The following is a 20707-nucleotide window of genomic DNA, read 5'->3' as shown; positions in this document are numbered from 1 at the left end:
AACATTTTGAAGTGAATTTCTCTCAATAAACACATTTTCATATGTAGTTTTGATTAATGTACACATTTTTGCAAATAGTTTTCCCTAATGCAATGCAATTTTGTATTTCCTTTTCACTAATGTCTTTATCTGTGTGCTCCATTTCCCCTGCTATATTCATTCTTGTAAATATTGGTTGGAAGACTGCAAAAATTGGATATGTATGAATTTTGAAGACTAGCTGTCTTTCTGAAAGTTCAGATACAAACTGAATTGAATCTCTCCTCTATCTGTTGAGCAATAGTGTATATTTTATGTGCATCGTGCTCCTTTGTGGTCAAATGCTTGGCAGTGAACCCATTCATGTGACTGCACACAGTTTTGGGCCAGGGAGACACCACAGTACACGTGCATGAATGCAAAAGTCAGAACAGAGCCTTAATGCTATAATCCAATCAAGGGGATCTGCTGCTATCATAATCTCAGACTGAGTGGTTCATAATCAGCAGCTGAGACTGGGAATGAATTGCAGCCCTTAGCAACATATTTACTCAAGGGTTACGCTTAAGAAGATATTCAAAACATATGTTAGGTTTATTGGTGAGGACAATGTCAGGATGTGTTTTCTCCTTTTGCTTGTAGATCATTGGCTGAGTGAAGTGAGGCCATCAGTTTAACTCAGTGGTGTATCGTTCCATTTAAATCTGTTTGCTAGTCCGTAATGCGATAACACCATTGAATATTGGCATATCAGAATGAAATTTGGTACACACCTTAAGGGCAAGTGGTATTTGCTTCTGATTGGAATGCCAGCTGGATCCTTGCACCCATTTCCAGAGGATGCGGGGATAAAATGCAAGCTATAACACACTGTGATATGTGACTTGGAGACAATGATATCAGAATGAAAGTTGGTACATACATTCAGGGCAACTTACTGCATTTCAAATATGAACCTTTCCCACATCTACAGTAGAATTTTTAAGGTGATTTAACCAGAACTGTACCCCATATTCAAAGTATGGTAGCACCATAGATTTGTGGAATGGCAATATTATATTGGCCATTTTATTTTCAGTCCCTTTCTGAATGACTGCTAGAATTCACCTTTTTCACAACTGCTACACACTGGGTCAACATCTTAAATCAATCTATCCACTGCAACCCCAGCGTCTCTTGACTGAGGTGTATGTGAAATTAGGATACTTTTGCCCCGATGTGCATCATATTACACTTGTTTACACTAAACTTATTTGCCATCTTTGATGCCCAACACCCCAGTTTTGAGCAATTGTTTTGGAGTTCCTCACAATTCCTTTTTTTGTTTTAACCACCCTGAACACTCTGGTATCATTAGCCAGCTTGACTGTCACACTGCTCAGCCCTAACTGTGGATCATTTAAAAATCAAAGGTCCCAATTCCTTGGGGGGGAAAGGAAACTGAAATGACAGATTTGCAATATTACATATTGATAACATGTTACGTTCTATGAATATGCATTTGTGAAGGCGTGATACAGTTTCATTCATTTAGGTTACGTACTAGAACTTGCTTTGTAATACTGTAACAAACGTAGTATACATAGGATGGAAATGAATGTTGCACTAATGCAATCATCCCATCACTGCAAGTGTTCCTACTTGCCAGGTAGAACCATCTCTGCCCTCCTTCCCCCATGCACTGTTCTAGGGATACACCTGAGCCTCCAGAGCAGATTTGGGGAAAACTCCAGGGGCGTGCAGTGAGAGCAGAGTAGGGAGAAACCTTATTGTGCTAGCATGAGGTCTTTTGCCAGCTTCTGCTAGCTCTTCAAAGCAATCACTTGGAGCCTTAGAAGTGACTTTATTCCAGAGCACACTGCTATTACTTTTACTAGTAAACATTTATGTAATGCTAGTATATTTGGTTTAATTTCAGTTTGGATCAATCTTTTGGAGTGAATGGCATTCCAACTGCAGAAGTGCTCGTTGGATTCACTCCTTTGTTGCCAGATTCCATTTTGGACAGGTGACTCACCCCTTTACATCCACCAAGCTTGGGGCAAGTTCTGCTGCTGCAGTTCAGAAGCTGTTCCATCCCGTGGAGCTCCAGCCAATAACATACATTAATAATAATCATAATTATGGGTACATAGGCTTTTGTCCAAATGGAGTCTGGCAATCTTACTTGAGCTGTGAAAATTGAAGATAAAATTTCAATACTTATTTCAGTCTTTTCCTTGGAATATCAAGGCTAAACTTTATAAATACTACCTATTTAATCCTGGGAAATTTTCATTTGGTTGTACCTGGCAGAGAATATTGTTGGGTGACTAATGCCATTTCTGCTTGCGGGGTTGGGGGAAGGCATTGGGTTTTAGTGTGAAAAGCACTACACAGTGGCTTGAACAGCAAACACATTGCATGCTAGTAATACATTGTGTTTATCCATCTGTGTTAAAACACCTTGGCAGTTCCAGGACTCTGAAAGCAACAGTGTGGTTTGGGTCTGCTACCGTGTAGTATCGTGGAGTGTTTTAAGATGAAGTTCTTTCAATTAGAAGCTTATAAGATCAGATGAGTGAAAAAAAAAAAAAACCTTAGCACTGGCAGCGAGCATTAAAGTTCAAGTCAGTGTCAGCAATTGGCAACAGTTGGTTGCATCTCAGCCTTGGAGGGGGGGTTGTCCTTGAAAGGGTTGTAAACAGCACTAGGCACATGTTTGCGATCAGGTCTCCTCTTTATCTGAACTGCATTTTTTTTTGTCTTGATAGACACCATAGAAAGGATGTTTTCTCCTCCTCTTTAGCATGACAGTGTTTTATTTAGGGTTTTACAGTGCTATACCACACATCTGTGTCTGATTTATGGGACGAAGAAAAAAGGAAAAGAGATTTTTTTCCCCCAAGCCACATCTACACCTCCTTTTCTCTTTGCATCAGATTAATGAGCAAGTGTTCATACGACATACTGGAAGTTGGGACTTTCATGAGCTACCAATAATGTCTGCATAGCTGTCTTCTAGTTTGGCCATGATTACTTCTTATAATGTGGGCAAGAATGTTTAAAATTCAAGGGACAGACTAGTCTGGAAAATCATATTGCTTTTGTTTCAGACTTCGCAGGTCAAGACAGATACCTTTGCATTCGAAATAGCTATAACACTGCGATATAATGCAGCCGTATTTCTTTCTCTGTGTCACATGCATATACTTGGATAATTTCCCCCCACTTTCAGTATTCCAGTAGACAAATGTATATCAACCTTCAACAGACATATCAAAGATCTATGCATTTTTGTTACTTTGTGGCTCAGTCAGTTGGCTTTATAAGGTTCCTGCCAGGAATAACAATTCAGCATATAGGTTTCTGAGATGTAGCTGTCACTGAGATAACAGACTTAATATTCAGCCACAATTATTCTTAAATAATAGTGCTTGACATTGGTGTGGTACTTCAAAGTGCTTCACGTAAATAGTAATCCTTCCAACAACACTGTAAGGTAGGCAAGTATTGTTATCCTCCATACAGAGACTGAGAGAATGGTTGGCTTAAGGCAGAGGCAAGTTTTGGACCAGGGACCTCTGGAGTCATAGCTCAGTCTCTTAGAACGTTAAGAGGACCTTGACAATGTGTGGTGGGGTTGTTTGTTGTAATGCCTGTAAAAATGCAGCTTAGTGTTTCTTCAGTCTCTTGCCTTGTAACATTAACAAAAAGCTTAGTACTTTTTGTCCTGTGAATTGTGTTGAAACCAGCGAACTTACGCTTCCTCTTAATCTGTTTATGCCTTGCTTTGATGTATGTGTTCCTCCTTGCTATGTAGCCATTGGCCTCTTTAAGAATGTAACCATAATTTGTGATTTCAGAACAGAAAGTAAAACTTACTGTACCGAATACCTTTGAAGGAAAAGCTTCTTCTGTAGTAAACACAACAGGCTATAGCCAGTGGTGTTATTTTCGGACGGCTCTTTGATCTAGTGGAGGCTTCCATGAATGGAAGGGGGAAATACATTTTTTGCTGATTCCCCCTTCCCCCAGGGGACTCGGGGTTCCCTCAGAATATCACTGGAAGTGTTGTGGGCAGGGGGCTCTAGGAGAAAGGGAAAACTTGCCCAAAATTGCTCCCCTCTCTGTCCATTCACAATTAGAGATAGAGATCATAGACAAATCACAGTTCATGCATCTGTACACACATTATCAGAATATGTGTTTGCATAAACTGTAATTTGACTACATATTGAGTTAGTCAGTTAGAGCACATGGAGTAATCGTATGATGTCATGTTTTTAAAAGGTCGTCTGAATTTGCCTTGGTTTGTGCAAAACATCAGCAAGGTAAAGTGCAGGGTGATTATGTTTTATTGTGGTGGAAAATGAGCTGAGGAAACCCATCCATGCAAACTCATTTGCAACTTCCACCAGCAATTCTGCAAGTGCCACCAGGAACATCATTTTCTAAAAATTATTAAGTAATTATTCTCCACAAAATCATTCAAAATGGGAATATATAAACAATTGCTTCCTGTGAGTTTCAGAGTGTACTACAGAGTGTAGTCTATGGTAAATAATTTCTTAATTCTGCACTTTGTGTTAATTGATCTATGTTTCTATGTTTTAATAAGCATACACAGTTTTGTTTTTTGTTTTTTTGCTACTCCCCAAGCAAGAATGTGTTATGAACTGAAACTGGCTTCTGTTTCTTATGAATCTTGTCATTACAGAATAAGAACTGAGTATGACACAGAGTATGGCATCGTCTGCTATGCAAACATGAACACACCACAGTTACTGGCATGAATAATTAACATTTTAAAACAACCAATTACACCAGTGTAAGTTCCACTAAAGTCAATGGGATTATAACAGTGTAAGCTGTCATTGAATCCCTCCAACCCCCAGTAACTGCTCTGCCCTGGACCTGATTGGATCATGTCAAGAGCTCATGTGGATTCAGGGAGGCAGAAAGCGCCTCTTTCTCGTTAACATGGTTTGGCCATATGTCACACAGTTTAAGTAGTATGTGAGGCCTTTTAATTAATGCTGACAGGTCTTTAAATCGACAAATTTATAGACTGGACTTGGCCAAACTAATCTTCCAGTGTGGTGAGAGAGCCACTGTGGTGTAGTGGTTAAGAGTGGTGGACTCGTAATCTGGTGAACTGGGTTTGAATCTCTGCTCCTCCACATGCAGCTGCTGGGTGACCTTGGGCTAGTCACACTTCTTTGAAGTCTCTCAGCCTCACTCACCTCACAGAGTGTTTGTTGTGAGGGAGGAAGGGAAAGGAGAATGTTAGCCGCTTTGAGACTCCTCCGGGTAGTGATAAAGCGGGATATCAAATCCAAACTCTTCTTCTTCCCTCCTATGTTCTTCTCTTGAATTCTGCATATCTACATTCTGTTGTGTGCTGTGCCAAATAAATCCCCCCACTTTTCTCTTTCTCTTCATCATTTGTTAGTTTTTATGAGTATCCTTTATTTCATTCTGCAAATCATTCCTCCTGTGGTGTGCACACTGCAGCCTTCATATCAGATAGCTCAGTGAATAGAGCATGAGGCTCTTCATCCCATGGTGGTGGGTTTAAGCCCTATGTTGGACAAAATATACCTGCATTGCTGGGGGTTGGACTAGATGACCTTTGTGATCCCTTCCAGCTCTACAATTCTATGATTCTAAGAATCCTTGCCATTTCCTACAAACCCCATGATATCTGCAACTAACTGTGCAATCTATGCTTGGCTTTGTTCAATGAAGCTTACTCCCATGTAAGTGTGCATAGGATTTCAGTCTTAATCACATGGGCACCCCAACTCACTTTCTCCCATTTACACATCTTTTTTATTACCGAGAAGGTTACTGACTTTGGTAGAAGTGTTCATGGCACAGCGTGGGCACAAGTATTTGCAGGAACAGGGGTGTGGCTGAACTGGAACTGATATGTGACTGATGAAATAGGAAGGGATAAACAGTATGATATGATCTTCAAGGGAATGAATTTCATACATGCGCATCTGATATAAATAGAAGTGATATACAGTTCAAGTACTTGAGCAGAAGAAAACACCTCTTCCATTATGGGCACTCTTTTATGTACATGTATTTACTTATTGACTTGTTTGATTAAAATTGGACCTTGCCCTCCTCCTCATGGCACACATGGAGTTAGTTCCCTTGGTGCACACAGATGACATCTGCAAATTTCTGTAAGTTTTTGCAATAAAAAACCTTTGCAATTGGTAAATAAAATTAGATTCTGCTGTTCGGCTTCAACAAGAGGAGTTTGGGTTTTTACTGATAAATATTCATACTTAGAAGTTTTAAAACTTTTGGATTTGTTCCAAAAACGGAGAGAATGAAAAAAGCAGAAGACATGCATTCAGAGCCACACAGATGCACAGGCACAATGGCAAGACAGAATGGCACATTTTAAAAAGATGCAAAGGGCATAATGTTAATGTTCCACAATATTGGGGGTGAAAGAGCCCTATCCTTACAACAGTTTGTATATACAATGAACTTAGAGCCATTATTAATGCACATAATGTAGGTAGATGAATGGGTTGCATCTATATTGAGGTGTTGTCTGTTCATGCAAGGACTGTTACACCTCACACTTGGGAGTTGAATGAGGAAAGGGAAACTTAGTTTGAATCTTCTTCTTTTTCTTGCTTGTGTGAACTCTTCTGCTAGTGGCTATTTTTGTTTTGCTTGTCGTTCTTTGGATTTGTGGATTTGTTGTGCATGCTAATGGTTTGTAACATTCCCTTCAGTCCACCCCCCTGACTTGGGCAAAATCTATCCAAAGTTAAATCCTTTGGAAGATGCCTCTTGGAGTCCAATCAATTTAATTGGTATTTTGTAAATAGCTCCCATCAATATTAGGCCTACGGAATGCCAGGATTGCCTCATGGCCCTTGCAACAGTTCTCAACAGAGCTGTAACTGACCAGCTGTAACAGTTCATGGTAGGAACTGCAAACTCATGGCACTCTGTTCCTAAGCTAGGAGCTACTATGACTGCCCTACTCATTCACAAGCACCATCATTGCTTGATGGGTCATGTCAACACAGTTTGAAGAATTTTGAATCATGCCATATATTTAACTACAATCAGATTCCCAGCCGACATCTGCCATAAGTACACTTTCTTAGTCTTAAATCCAGTAAGTTTTCAGTAGAACTTGCATTCAGGTGGCAAAATTCACTATTTTAAACCAAAAACAAAGCATTAGCCCATTCTTCCCTAATTTTGTGCTCTCCAGATCTTTTAGACTACAGTGCCCATAATTCCTGACCACTAGCCGTACTGTTTGGGCTTGATGAGAGTTGCAATTTGAAACACTTGGAGGACACCAGGTTGGTGATGGTCACATTAGAGTCATCTCACAGTAGTACAGGATTCTGGATTCCTGTGGTTTGGGGTGCACTGTTTAGCTGGACTTTGGATTGCAGTCCTGAAGCACATGTGTATTGTATTTGTGTAAAAATGAGAACTCACTGTGCTTCCACCTGAGAAGCCAAAATGTATCACTGAAGGCTCCCCTAACTCAGGGGATGGTCTGTATTTTCAGATGCCCTTAATACAAAATAGCAGCTGTGGTGTTAGCAAGTCTTGCTACTATTCTCACTACTAGTGGTAACTCCAAAATATAATTTCTCTTCTGTTTTTAAACCCTAGTATCTATTATCAATTGAAATACTAAAACACTAATGTTTCTTTCTTAAAATACAGAATATTGGATTTGTCTTGGCTCTTCGATCATATATTAGCAGTTCCCCAGCATATGTTAATTGGCTGTTTTCTTTGACAAATTATGGGCTCTTTCTTTGATGAGGCTCAGATGCAATCATGCTGGAGTCAAGGATGCAAAGTTTCCAGTCTCTGCTTGCATCTCGAACCACTACAAACATCTGCATGTTACTGCAGTGCTGAGTAATGGTGAGATTTGTGTTGGTCTGATTTCCCTAGAGATTCCTCCCCCTCCCCCTGGATATTTCTGCTCTGTGTACTAAATCTGTTACAGGGTTTGTCCTTCATAGCAGAAGTGTGCCCTAAAATTACCATCTTTTCCTATTACTAGAACACAGTTAGAAAAAGTGTACAAAAATAATGCATTTGGACCAGGCCTGACAACTAAGACCTACCAAGCCTAAGGCAGTTCACCAACCACTGCCTAGGGCTTCAGAAGTTGCCTGATTTTTCTGCATGCCTTGGAGGAATATCTCCCAACTGGACACCCCCCCCCCCATATTGAACTCAATGGTATTTACTTGTGAGAAAATATGCTTCATACTGCACTGTTAGACTCCCTTTTAGTCTACTGATGTGCTGTTAAATAAGAGGCACACACCATCAAGAACTTAAGCAGAATCTAGAGTGCAACTTGGAAGTCCCTTCTTTATTAGATTCTCATTGCAACTAGGAACTAATTTAATTGGTTGTTTTAATGATTTCCCAGGTGAAGCCACCCTGTGCTCCAGTTCAGAGGGGGAGGCAGGGTAAAAATCCATCCAATTAATAAATAAAACTGTGGAGAACCTGAACTTTATGATGACTCCATTTCTCCCTTTCTTCATAACGAAAAATCTAAAATTACAGCAGAGTAAATTTGATACTAAAGTCTTCAGATGAATTCTATGATACTGTAAAGTTGACTTCATGAAATATAAATCGCCTTTGGATTCTCTTGGCTGTTCTCCCTTCTTTCGCGTCCTCTGGAGAGAACAAGCAAACTCCTCTCTTACACGATCACTTGACAGACACTGGTTGTTTTTTTGATTGTGTCTGAGGCATGTGTTTTCAAAATAAGGAATTGACTAACATTTCATTACAGAATTCATTTAGTTTCCATGGAAAGCATGTCTCCTTCATCTCATCCCTTTTTTATCTGAGGTACATTTGCCATCTTGCATCTTGTCCTCACAGAGACCAGTCTGTGAGGAAATCCATGAACAGGACAATAGTACTGTACCCACCTGCAAATACCAGGAACTGGCATTCTGAAACTCACTGCCTCAGATAATGGAGGTAGAACATCACCATCACCATCACCATCCTCATAGCTGGTAGCCAGCAGCCTTATCCTTCGTGAACTTGTCTTCTTTTAAAGCCGTCCAAATTGCTGGCCATGATTTTTACATATTCTGAGAGAGAATTCCATACTTTTACTATGTGCTATGTGAGGAAGTACTGTCTTTTGTCTGTCTTGAGTCTTCCAACCTTCATTGGATGGTCCCCCGTTCTAGTATATGAGAGATCTGCTCTACAATTGTGCCAGTTTGTGGCACACTCTGCCTCAGGAGATCCATCTGACTCTCGCCTTATGTTTTTACCTCTCTTTTAAGATCTTTAGGCAGTTGATAACTTGGCTAAGCAAATAATTATTTGAAATACTCTGTTTTTAATTGTTGTAGAAGTTCTCTTGATCATGTGATGCTGAACTATTTTTTAAAAATTGATTTTGAGCCACTTTGGGTGGCAAGGCAATATATGAATCTTCTTTTTAAAATAAAATAAAAATACAAGCATACAATGATTGTGGATTGTGTATAAGATTCCTAGTTGGACATCCATTATTTCTACTTAAGCAGTAGCTAAGTAAGAATGGTTTTGCTATATTTTGTTGCCTATGACCTTGAAGATTGGTTAACAATCCCTGGCTAGATGAACCATTGGTATAAACTCAGAATAAAACTCAGTGGTAGAAAAAGCACACGTTTGCAAAGGAAAATGTATCTCTCTCTCTCTCTCTCTCTTTTCTTTCATTGTGAAAACATGCTCGTCTCAAAAGACACTTGAGTGGAGTGGATCTTCACAGTGAAAAAAGAAAGAAAAGAGAGACGTTTTTCTTTGCAACCTTGTACTTTTTCTATCACTAGATGAAAGTCTGTTTTGCACTATCTGGTCCTTTGTTATTTCTTTCAGTTCTGAAAGCCATTGTGTTTGACTATATTATTCCTGCAACACGGGGAACATCAAATAGAAAACACTTTCCCCACCTACCCAGCAGTATTAATCGTTGTAAAGAAATATAGCAGATATTCTTTCGGCTGCCATTTTTAATGTCGCATCTTGATGAGACTGTTTGAATAATTCTCCTATCTTTAATGAGCCATTGATTAAAAATATGGCAATGTACTTTATGTGTTATCGTTGACAGCTGCACTGTCTGTAGTGACTGTCATACTGAATATATGTATATGGAAATGTAAGAAATCATGTTTTTAAGAGCAATACAACATATGTAGGGGTAGTACCTATCATGGTCTGCTTCTGCAGAAGAACAAAATGTTGGAAATAAATCACTCTCCGAAGTATTCCTTAATATTTGGATTAGCAACATGAAGATGAACTAATCCCCCCAGTTCCATATCTGTCGGATGAAAAGTTATGTGTACCTTGAAAAATCCTCATCCCACCACCACACATACACATATACACTAGGACTAGGAAGCATAGGATAGCATCCTTTAACATTAGCAGTTTAAATGAACAAAGAAGGGCATAATTTATACCGCAATAATTGTAGCACTAGGTTATGTGGCTGCGCTTTGGCCTCCAGAAAATGACTAGAGATAAATCTCCGCTGTTTGTTCTTCAAAGCAGAAGATGGAGGGTAGATTCCCAGGCAGGTGTTAGTAGTTTAGATTAAGATGAGCCAGATGTGTCTAGAAACTACTTTTAAGTCTCAGGAGAATGGTTTTCATTCATTCATTTCCCTGGAGACTTCCCAATCAAGGAACTCCAAATCCTAAGGCTACCTGCATTTCAAGTGAGGCACGACAGCAGTGTCCCTCCAAAGCTTCGTACATGAACATGTGTGAAAAAAATTAGAGCAGAAAATTAAAGATGTGTTCTTGCCATCCCTTCCAAGTGCACTTTCCATGTGTCTTTAATTCTCGTGCCCCACAAAGAGTAAATCATTTGTTCCAAAAAAAAATTGCCCCAAAATGAACAGAGGGTTGCTAATCATGTATAGCTAGTAGGTTATGTAATAATAATAATAATAATAATAATAATAATAATAATAATAATGGCTACTAGGTTTGCCATGCCCTAGTGTGAACAGACATTTGATCTCCAGAAATGAGCAGGAAGGGTATGGCGATAAATATGATTGCCTGCTAATTCCTACAAATTATTGCTAAAGACACAGGAGCAGGAACTAGTTCAGAAGCTGACATGTCTAATGGTTACAGATTCCAAATGTGGGGTGGTACCCAACTAACATGTTCCATCACTGCAAGCATTTCTGCTTGCACAACAGGACTCAACCCCTCACCCCCCCCCCACTTTCCTTTTGCATGGGCTGCAGCTCTTATGAGTCACAGTCATGACCAGAAGTGCTTCACCAAGCAGGATGCAGCTGTCACACTAGTTTCCTGGCAGGTGGGATGCTGTTGTTTACTGGGAGCGGGTGGGTAGGTTGGCACAGTCCAGACACCCTAGCAGAGCCAATCTAGCATTCCTGCTGGTGTGCTTGCACTGCACTGACTGCCCTGCCATTCCCCCCCCCATCCCCTCTCCCTTCTGTTAAGCAAGAGGAACACACCTGCTGAGAAGCTATCTCTACCTCGCAAGCCGCTTCTGGTTGTGGGAAGAGTAAGACATCATTTAGAATAGTTTATGAAACATAAATAATGGGTTAGATCCAGATTACGTAAATTACGTAAATTATGCTTTAGCCTCATTGAAATAACTGGAACAAGTTATTACAACACAATAGCCTTCCACTAGAATATAGATCCTTCTTTTCTCCTTTCTTTAAAAAAAATACATTTCAGGACTTATATTCACAAAACTAAATTAAAAATAGGAAATGATACCAAGAGAAAGAAAGTATCAAAAATAAGGGACGCCAGTAAACTCAAACACAATTTGGTATGTTGGCGCTTCTCGGGTATTTATCAATTTCCATCATTTTGAAAGCATAATTGTTTAGATCATGTAAATCACAAATTAGTCAGCCTCTCTTTCTCATACACACACACACAGAGTCACTTTATTATAATAGGTTCATTAGAACAGAGGGAATGTTTGCAGAAGACCTTGTCCATTACTTGGGTATGTCTGAGCTACAAATTGATACGTTGTATCATGAATTAGGACTCACAATAGCCTTCAATTGCACTTGATCAGAGGAGCTTAATTGGCATTAAGAAAATAGACCAAAGTAAAGAGAGATGTACAAGTGAGAGGATTCGTCACTTTATTGGATTTCAAGACCCTGTGAGCCATGAATCTTAATTGGGGCCAGTTGGGATCATTTAATAATTGCTGTCAGAAGATCAGATTTAATTCTCTTTATAAAAATACCACAGTGGGATGGAGTTAAGCAAATTGTCATTCAAGGTTTCAAATGAACAAAGCTTTAATTAGGTTGATTAGCCTGCTGTAAGGAAGAGGAAAGATACAGACAATTGATGAATCTACTATAAGCCATATATGGGCCATATATGACAGTATTATCAAATACCTTTATTTCAGTTTGGTATATGTTATTTATCAATATTTATTAATATCAAGAGTAGCTTCCAAGGCCATTTATTTCTGTATTTATTTATTTTTTTGCTTGCTTAGATCCATTGTTTTGCATGTATGTTAACTTTTACATGCTGTTAAAGTTATTGGAGATTTTCTGGAAATTAATGATTTATAGCACACATTTACCACAAAGTAAAATAGGGCTGACTGCAACCTTACCTGAGATTAACCCATTTTACTAAATATGATTTTTTTGCTGAGTAGATATGCATAGAATTGCATTGCAAAAATTGAAGTATTCAATGTTTTGTCATGATGGCATTTTCTATGTTTTCTGGCCACAGCAGAATGAAATATTATACCTTTTTATACTAATGTCCATTCTATAAATACGTACCTATGTGATGTGCTTAATAATGACTAGTCTATTTGTGGGCAAAAGATATTGGACACAACATTATGCTAGAAGACTGGGAAAAACTCTGGAGGGAAGGAATGAAATTTACGGCATGTACGTCAATAAAAGAAAATTTATTGAAAATGATGTATAGATGGCATATTACCCCAGTTAAACTAGCTAAGATGTATAAGTCAGACAATAAGTGTTGGAAATGTAAACAAAATGTCGGTACCTTTTTTCACATGTGGGAATGTAAAAAGGTGAGAGTGTATTGGGATATGATATATCATGAGTTAAGAAAAATGTTGAGATATAATTTTGTTAAGAAACCTGAAGCATTTTTGTTAGGTATTGTAGGTACAGACATTGAAAAAAAGGATATTAGACTTTTCCAATACGCAACGGCGGCAGCTAGAATTCTTCTAGCACAAAAATGGAAACAAGAAGAATTACCGACGAAAGAGGAATGGACAGTGAAATTGACTGAATACGCAGAAATGGACAAATTAACGGGAAGAATCCGAGAGCAGCGGGACCAGAAATTCATCAAAGACTGGTTAAAGTTTACGAACTATTTGAAAGACAATTTACATTTGAATACGTTAATAGGATTTCAAGAAGTTTTGTAGTGAATGTGTAGAATTATTATTGTAAGTAGGATAGTAAAGTAAGGGAAATTCTTTTTTGAAAATGTAAGCAATGGTTGATTAAAGAAGTATAATACTAAGTCAAAAATCAGAAAACCACTTGAAGGGACTGACGGAAGTCACGGCTTGGTAGCCAAATGGAAAATATATGAAAATGTTTGTTAAGGATTATTGTAGTATTTTAGTGCAAAAATAATAAAAATTATATATATATATATATATAAAAGTCTATTTGTGCCAATAGAAAGTCTTCCTGTTATATTCCTTCATTGGTCCCTCTAACCTTGGGGCTATGGAAACTCACTGTTCTCAACTACAGAAACTATGGTGGACTCCATCTCTTCTAAGTGTAGAAGCTGTCAGACCTGGGGATAGTGTGAGCTCACATGTACATTGTTTGTGTGAATGCTACATCAAAAAGAATTAACACAGGTGTAAACAGCAGTCCAAGTTCTGTGGGGCATGGCCAACCTGATCCATACTCAAAAAATGTAGATGATACCCATTTTGCCCTGCATTGTCTGTGAAGGGTGCAGTTCCTATGCAAATTTATCCAGAAGTAAGCTTCACTTGGGGGATTAGACAAGCACATGGAAGACAAAGCTCTCTGTGGCTACTAGTCATAGTGGCCATGGGCTGCTTCCAGAAACAGCAGCAGAATGCCTGTGAATATGAGCTGCTGGAGAACATGAAGGAGTGAGGGCCATTCAGTGCTGTTTTTCTAGAACTCAGTGCCAGAATTCACCATGAACACCTCCCTTGTTCTCTCATAATGGCAACAGCACCCATCTGAGAGGTGCCAGAACTGAGTTCCAGTGAGTTCTGGGTGAAAAAAACATCTGGGTCCATTTCCCTTATGTCCTTCCTTGGGGCTTTCTGTAGGAAACAGAATCTGGACTAGATAGATCTTTGACCTGCTCCTGCAACAATCCTTTTACATTCTTATTTTAGTAAAATATACAGCCGTACCTTGGTTCTCGAACAGAGTCTGTTCCAGAAATCCATTCAACTTCCAAAAACATTTGAAAACCAAGGTGTGGCTTTCGATTGGCTGCAGGAGCTTCCTGCACTCATTCGGAAGCCGTGGAAGCCGCGTCGGACATTCAGCTTCCAAAAAACATTTGCAAACTGTAACACTCACTTCTGGGTTTGCGGCGTTCAGGAGCCAAAACATTTGAGTCGCAAGGCATTTCAGAACCAAGGTACAACTGTACTCCCACTTAGGAGGTTTAGGATTGCAGCTTTAGTTGCTACCCTCTACTATTTCATTCTCTGTGTTGCTCCACGGGGGAAGAGAGAAGTAGGCGTAAATGGATGCAGAATTTTGTTTGATCTCGAAAGTTCTCACACTGGAAAGCATTCCACTGCAACTGGGTGTGGCTCCCGTCCATGTTAGTGAATGGTGATATATATATTTTTCTCACAGGTTGCAGCTTTTAATAACCTTTTGTCACTCTGTATACTAACAGGTTACAAAGAGGCATTTCTGAGAAAACATAATGCACATTGAAGGCCACGAGAAAGATTAGCTAATGTACCTTCCAATTGATTTTGTTTACTTTTTTCCGGCTTACTCATGACAATAATAAAATGAAAACTATTGACAATAATCCTGAAGTGGAAAAAGAAAGTCTTTCCCCCCACTGGAACAGAGATTGTTAAGTGAACGGGTATTTGGTTACTAAAAGCTAAAAAAAAAAAAAAAATCAGCATGACAGCAATATTTCACCTATGTAAATGAAGTGTATTTGTATTTTTGTGTCAAATTGATACTGACCTTCAAGGAGAAACCCTGCCAAACTATACGTCCATCCATCTGCAGTTATGGGCAATGTCAAAATATCTCCTGTTTCTATGTACACTCCTATAAGTGTCTCTTCATGGTTGTTCATATCTGTCTCGAGAGACAATGGAGTCTGCCTCTGTGGGTGAAGTCAAACGCCTGCATTTGCAGCATTGAAGTGACCTCTGCAGAGCACACAAGTCTAGGCAGTGTGTATGGAGGTCCTGGGCTGCCCATATGGCAAGACGACCCCCCCCCCCCGGCCTCACTAATGTGGACCAAAGGAAAGCTGAGCAATATGTGTGGCATCAGCTTGGCTGCAGGAGTTGTTGGAAGTGTACAAGGAGTTGTTGTAGGTGTACAAGGAACCATCCAACCGTCTTAGGGACTCCAATCCAGATTTGTGTAGAGTTTGCTCCTTAGCCTTTTCTTCTCCCAAAAATATCCCGTAAAGCAGCGGCGGTTTAGAATAAGCGTTTTCCTTCTTATTTTGGAGCCTTTCTGTTACAATTGCTTCTCCATGCAAGGAACAACGCTGGAAGATAAGCCTGCTGTGAAAATCTAGAGCAATGTCAGGCTTTGATTACTCTGGACATAATCAAATCCATCTCTCTTTTGCTAGCAGCCTATATCAGTGAGCAATGTTTGTCCTTACTGATGATCAGACATACTATTTTGTTTATAAAATAATTTCTATAAATGAATATATTGATGACTTTTGGCAATGCGATATGGAAATATGAAATAGTTCTTTGTCAGAAGGAATACAGTTTTACTACGTACTAAATCTCATCTGTAATCCATAGAAGAATCTATAAAAGCAAACACACACAAAAGCTTTATAACAAGTTGAAATCATCTTCATCATTTAATATTTAGAGTGTTACTGGGTGCTGTAGATAAAATCAAATAAGTACTTGCCCACCAAAGCCTCGCCCAAATTTGTAGTTTATACTCAGGGCTGGCCCTACCATTAGCCAAGAGGTGGGTGCCTCAGCTGGCTGAAATTGTGGGGTGGTGAACAGAAGCAGTTGGAGAACAATGTTGTGTGCCTGTGACACATGGTTTGTCCTGCACTCTCTAAGATAGCCTGCTGCCTTCAGCAGCACTGGAAGACACGGTCTCATCATCAGCTTTGAAGTAGAATTCAGTTATTGCCACTTTGATCAGTTTTTGTACTTGTAATGGGAGGAGGGAGGTATCTTGATTTATTTTATTTTATTTTATTTTTGCCTCAAGCAGCAAATCGTCTGGGCCAAACCGTGTTTATGCTTGTAGGCAAGGTTACAGCTTCTGTATGACTTCAGTGTTTGTGCTAAACTTCCTGTTGTGAAGTGCATGCTCTCCTGAGATGAATTTAGCAGATTAGAATGAAATCCCTTGCACATATTTTTAATGTGGCAGACCAGTCATAAGATCAAAACACATAAATGTAGGTTATGTTAAATTTCTGAACTGGAATGTTTGAGACAGATGTTTAAAATCTTCAGATGACTCAGATTCACTTTATTTCTTTTAAAAATAATGGCTTTCTGCCCAAATTAGATTACTGCATATAGTGGAGCACGCTGTTCGTGTGTTACAGATCTAGTGCAGCAGTAATGACATCTAGTGTATAACTGTATAATGAAAAAGTTGTTTTAAAGGGGCCAGATTCTGGTTATATCCTTGTGTGATTGGTGCCAGGGGAAATGGATTTGGCAACGTCTGTACGGACCCATGCCAGCCTCTATATATTCAACAGCAGCATACAGATCATGTCCCATAATAATTTCTCATTGGTGGTGCTGGCTGGACTGGATGTAAGTATTCCAGGTTCAGATTCCTACTTAGCTGTGTGTAAAACTCTTGGTGGCTTTGAGCAAATCTCTGTCTCGTTCAGCCTGATTTACCTGTATCTCACAAAGTGTTATTTTGAGGCGAAGGCCATGATCTTATACATTCTTATTTCTAGGGAGTAGGTTGCATTGGAAACTGTGGGGTTTATTTCAGAATCAACAGGTATAGGATGGGCAGACTATATGTGTAACAATATGTGTTATGGCCTGCATCAAACCATAGATTAACATGAATTTAGGATACTCAGCACCCAGATACAAACACTCTGTTCCGCATCTGCAGTTCTTCAATGTTGGGCTGCGCCATGACCTATAAGGCAGAACAGTTGAAACTTTCTTTGTATAATATTAACAAGACTTTTCTGTGCCCATTGTCATATTGCTGCTCTCTTTCTGGCATCAGTTGGGCTTTCTCTCTTAGTGTCAAATGTACAGGCTATGCTTTTTGAAGGAATAGAAGCAAAGCCCCTTGTTCATCTTTGAAAACAGAAAAGATTTTTATTTTTATTTGTAGGGCATTCCGATAGATGTTTACTCAGAGGCAAGTTTACTTGAGGTCAATGGGGCCTGGGCATAGGATTGCTGTCCTATTCGCACTTACTTGGGAGTAAGTCCTATTGGGAATTACTTCTGAGTAGACATATCTATGGGATTGTGCTGTCAATCTCTGCCCATGACACAAGCTTGAGGGTTCTTTTGTTTTTGTTTCAAATGTAATAACCGTTACATTTGAATGTAAGCCCATGCAAAATTGGGGGGGGCTGCTATTTATGGGACACTTTCTGCATTTTCTAACAAAGCTTACATCACCATTAAATAAGTTTTCCCTCTGGCTACCACCTTGTTTATAAATTGGATGTATTGAGAGTCCTCTGTTTTGCTTCTTCTTCTTGCCCCTTGGGTGACTTGTTGAAAGGGACCTCTGTCTGGGGTGCTTTGCAGCCAAGCAGATTCAGAAAGTTCTGTTCGCAGAAGGAAGTAAAGAGTTTTGGTTCCCATTTTGCACTTCTGGAACAGTTTAAGGAAGGAAGCACCTTTACACCTTTTATTGTTCGTGGTTGCTGACATCATCTCCTTCCCTGACCACTCAGTGCGTGTTTCCTGCTATTCTGTCAAGATTCTTCTGTGTTACTGAGCGGGAGGGAGGGAGAAGGAGAGAGAAGGGGGAAATGTGTGAGAGAGGGAGTGAAGAATGGGCGTCTGCAGTGCTGCATCTGCCCACTGGAACTCAAATCACTCTTCCCTCTACTATCTGTGCCTTTGGCAATCGTAGAGCAAACAGAAGCCCGCCAAACTTAAGTTCCTCTTTTTAGTAAACAGTCTGATTTTATTTTATTCTTACAAAAGTATCTGGGTTTTCAAAAGGGGGGGGGGGAATGCTGAAGGCTGTGATTTTGAAGAATGTTCATATCTGAATAATGAAACATCGACATTTTTTTTAAAAGATGCATTTGTTTACATATAACTCTGTCATTAGCCTGGAAGGTTTATTTAATGTGGACACTATTTTGACAGGGCTTCTGTAATAATTTTAACTTGCCATATAGCTAGTTTTGCCTAGTGCACTTTTTATTTTTAAATGCAGTCTGAGGGTTTACAAAGCACTGCAATTTTTCTAACACTTGTAGTGTACGTACCTTGAGATTATGCCCTTTGCAACTCAAAGCGTCTTTTCAAAGTTCCAATGGCAGGGGGTAAGGAATTCTGGATCTCCTTCACTCTTGGCACAGATCTTTTAAAATAATTGGAGATTTATGGGGTTTTTTTGTTCGTCCCATGATGTATTTTAATTACTTTTCTATGTACTTTGCTATATGGTTGGGAGTCTTTCCCGTATGTATAAAATAAGATGGATCCTCTATTCATGCAGTTTTGCAAGAATGCACGTGCGCGTTTGTGTGTGGTGCTAATAAAAGAGAGAAATCGTGAAAAAGACAAAATAATATGGTTTTGACATTAAGCTGGATAGTGTGTGTGGGAATCCTAACAATTTTTTAGTTAATGCAGTAGCAACAGACTGCAACTTCCCTAGCTATAGAACTGCACTATTTCTGTGTGCGGTGGGCTTACATACACGCATAAGCATGTATATATGGATTAAAACAGTTGACACATTGTTTCTTGTTCCTCAGCCTATATATATATATATGAGAAACAACAACATAATAATTGGACTCAATGCTTCCTTTTTAAGCCATGCAGGCTTCTTTTCCCCACCTCAATCTCCCGCCTCACCACTTGTCAACAGATTGTTGCTGCGAATGGGAACAATGATTCAAATTCATCTCGTACGTTACAATGATGTACATTTGGAGTTCTTTCGGTGTACCCTGTGGGCTTGCCCTAGATTTACGTCTGCTGAGTCCAAGAAGTGTTTGTGGAACTATTTGAAAAATATTTTTATGTAGTTGCGGAATGCTTAACGTTCCTGACACCGGGCTGTTTATAATCTTCTTCTTCTTCTTCTTCTTCTTCTTCTTCTTCTTCTTCTTCTTCTTCTTCTTCTGAAAGCTCAGTATGAAATGTGGAACTGCTAGTTGTGTGGGAGGGACTCACCATGTTGTTACTTCACCAGGGGCTCTGCATCCTTGTCCTAACAGACGAGAGTGTCAGCATTTTGTGATCTCTCCCCCGCCCCCCCTCCTCTTTCTCATTCGGCTTCAGCAGCTCGATCCGTAAAGCAGTGCTCCTCTTGGCTAACCCCGTGTCACCACTTCTCTAATCTGTCCACTCTGACCTTCCACCCTCAACAAAGCGACAGCTTAGGCAGGCATAGGACTGTAAGCCGATAGTGCCTCGGGCTCCACGTGAATGAAAGGAAGGGAAATTGTTCCATATGCATTTGCTGTGGATTAGTCTATTGGCTTACTGTTGTGGAGAAAGCCTGTTAGACTTCCTGCACGTACATGGGAATTACCTGGTTTTTTATATCAGAGGTAAGCCTGACTATTGGGGTTGGGGAGATGCGGGGGGGGGGGGCTAGAGACAAACTCCCAAGGAAGCAGTCCAGCTGAGAGAAGTTGAAAAACATTCAAAATGAACTTATTTTCCTAGTCACCAGCAAATGTCAGAGAATGCAGCTTTTCCGAAATGTGCTTAGATTGTATTTACCGGTAAAGTACTTTTTTAAAAAAGAAAAAGAACCTACTGCAATTGAGCGTATGCACTCTTTCTGTGTTTCAAGAGTAATGAAAGCAGGTAGAGTTGTTGTGTCAACTCAGACTGCATAAAAGTGAGTTCATTAACTATTTTAAATGCCTAAAACTGCAGAAATGATGTGAGTTGATAGTTTTGTTTCTCTGCTATGCTGTAAAGTAATGATGCCAGCACAGAATTCCTTAAGACTTGGTGGTGCAGTGTAAAAACTAACTTATGGTGTATAAAATTTGGAGTTTGTGACTGAGTAATAGCCTTCTAATTTTTTTTTCCTCTTAAGAGCCCAGAACACAGAATAGCTGTAAAATAAACTGACGGAAACAAAATGAGCACAAAACTGAAAATTTGAGTAAAGATAAGCTTTTTTCAATCTGAATTTTCAGGCCAGAGCTTCAGAATAGAGTTACATACCTTTGGGGGATAATTTAACAGATTGGCTATAGGA

General features: G+C 39.5%; 1 protein-coding gene across 13 annotated transcripts in view; it reads left to right on the top strand.

Moving 5' to 3' along the window:
- MEF2C (myocyte enhancer factor 2C) overlaps positions 1 to 20707 on the top strand; it is a 169697-nt gene that overhangs the window by 53462 nt on the left and 95528 nt on the right. For 2 of the 13 annotated variants that reach the window (XM_033163897.1, XM_033163895.1), the window contains exon 1: positions 19766 to 20042. The exons of the other annotated variants lie outside the window; for them this stretch is intronic. The gene's annotated coding sequence lies outside the window, so the exon portion shown is untranslated. Of the gene's footprint in view, positions 1 to 19765; positions 20043 to 20707 lie in introns of those variants that run through there. 13 annotated transcript variants of the gene reach the window in all.

Source organism: Lacerta agilis, chromosome 11 (genome assembly GCF_009819535.1).
Source record: "Lacerta agilis isolate rLacAgi1 chromosome 11, rLacAgi1.pri, whole genome shotgun sequence".
Classification (NCBI taxonomy): domain Eukaryota; kingdom Metazoa; phylum Chordata; class Lepidosauria; order Squamata; family Lacertidae; genus Lacerta; species Lacerta agilis.
The sequence above is the reverse complement of the archived record's forward strand: the minus strand, read 5'-3'. Positions and strand labels throughout refer to the sequence as shown.